Genomic DNA, 2500 nt, shown 5'->3' with positions numbered 1-2500 from the left:
TAATCAAATCGAAATCATATGACAAATCCTTCATAACTCAAGCAACAAAGGCTCTAGTAAATGAGAAGGACGGGTTCCAGCGCATATATGCAAAACGGATTGCCCGCAAATAATACTATACATTAAAGAACTAAAGACTTATTCAAATAATTACAGGAACACGTGGAAGATTATTAGGTCAGTGTTACATATCATAATCTAATGATAGTGGGACGATAGTTTCGAAATTCTACCCGAATTTCTCAATAATTATTTCGCTAATGTTGAACATAACGTAATCAACAATGCCACTCACTCGTTCAAAGTTTCATGAATTTCATCTATCCTTAAATCCTGTAACGGAAGCCGAATTTTCTGTGTTAATGAATCAGCTGAACAACTCTGCCGTCCGTTATGATGGTATCACAGCACTGATGCCACCATAACGGCCATTTCCTGTGTTTTATTCTTCTTGTGTAACACTTCACTTACTACGGGTATATACCCAGATAAACTTAACACAGCAAAGGTTACTCCAGGTCACAAATCGGGTAAAGAGGAAGAAAAGAAATTATCTGTATCAGAATGGAATATTATCTCATAGGCAAAAATATTCTGACAGATTGCTATTTTGGGATTTATAATGAATAAATCAACAGGAAAGGCCGTTATGCCTTTTACAAACCCTGACTATAAGAGGTTTGATAATAACAAATTCATGATTTATGTAAGGCTTTTGACACAGTTATTCACGTAATTCAGAACTATCTCGTTTCATTCTAATGTTAAATAGAAATCAGTCTGATTCATATAAAATCTCCAACTCAAATTGCCTTCCATTATCTCACTGTTTACCCCAAGGATCACTATTAGGACCTCGTCTTTTTCTAATCTATATCAATGATTTTATGAAAACATCTTTGTATCTGAAATTCATCTAATATGCTAAGGACAGAAACTTTTAAGCTTCAGGTAATGATGTCAACTCACGATTAACATTAAAAGATAATTTCAGATAAACTGAAGCTAAATGCTGTCTAAATCCCTCTATGTTTACTTAATTGTAACAAGACGTAAAGTCTTGTCAAGGAAAACTGAAACTAAAATTCTTGGAGTGATGATTGACGATAAATTGCCGTGATAAAACCAAATGATCAGTTTACGTAAAAAAATATTGCGATACCCTGTACCATACACGTGATTTTCTCACCATGAATGCCCGAAAATGCATCCATTGTTTTTATTGAAGCCCAATGTAACTGTTCAGAAATGAGTAATCCGAACAATTGCTGATTTAGATAAACATGACCATACAATAAGACATTTTTTTTTACTGGAACTACCGAAACCGAGATAAAGAATCTTAGTTTTTTTAATATATAGATGTCTACAAAAATAACCAGTTTCACTACAGGAAAAATAAGATGCCCTCTGGAGGCTCAGGCCAATGAATAACGTTTTTTTTTTTTTTTTTTTTTTTTTAATCAAGGTGAAAGTGCGAGGACTAATCTGCCCTCACATCTAAACAATGCTCCATCACTAATGTCGCTAAAAAAACAACAACAAAAAAACAAAGAAACGTTTACTACAGGTGTCTGCATAAATTCTGTTGCATAGCAGAAATGTAAGATGTAAGCGCTAATATATATGAATATATATGCATGCAGATATCAGCATATAAATGTGTAAGCATTAATCTGTATGAATCCCATTTTCAGCCATTTTAATTTTATTCCCGTATGTCAAACTGTCCTTATGTGTATTGGTTATATAAAAGTTATCAATATCAATATCAACACTAGATGGAAAAATACGAAAAAGTAATATGAAGTACCTCTTATATGATATCACATAATATTTAAAGAAAAACGGCTTTGACTTTTGTTTTATAGGACTGTTGTATTAACAGCAGTATTGATAATAGTAATAATGGTAATAATTATAATAAAAATAATGTCACTATTAAAACTACTACCACCTATATTGATAATGATACTGACCATAATGATAATAGCAATGATAATTATAATAACAATAATAATGATGATAATAACAATTATAATGATGGAAATAATAATCGTTATTATCATGATCTTTATTACTATAATTTATATTATTATTATGAAGATAGTGATAATCAAAATATGATAATGGTAATTATGATAATGATAATGATAAAATACTACAAATACTACTACCACTACTACTAGGAATAATAACAATTACAATGATGATAATAAAGATAAAGGCAATACTAATAGCTATAGCCTATACCTCCGGCAGGCAATAATAATTTCCGCACTTGAAGAATTACATTGAAATCCCCTTTTTCTAAGGCGCACCTGTGACGTCCGTGTTTCCCCATCACGCCTTGTTAATGAATCCTTTGAAAAATCCATGACCCGGATCGCCAGCAAAAGTTACCGGCATGTAAGATGGGCTAAGACACACCTGTCGTAAAACTTCGTAAAACTTTCTGAGTGATCATGGGCAGGATCACCACAACATTTTATTGGCATCT

This window comes from Penaeus vannamei, chromosome 40 (genome assembly GCF_042767895.1).
Source record: "Penaeus vannamei isolate JL-2024 chromosome 40, ASM4276789v1, whole genome shotgun sequence".
Taxonomy (NCBI): Eukaryota; Metazoa; Arthropoda; class Malacostraca; order Decapoda; family Penaeidae; genus Penaeus; species Penaeus vannamei.
Note: the sequence above shows the minus strand (reverse complement) of the source record.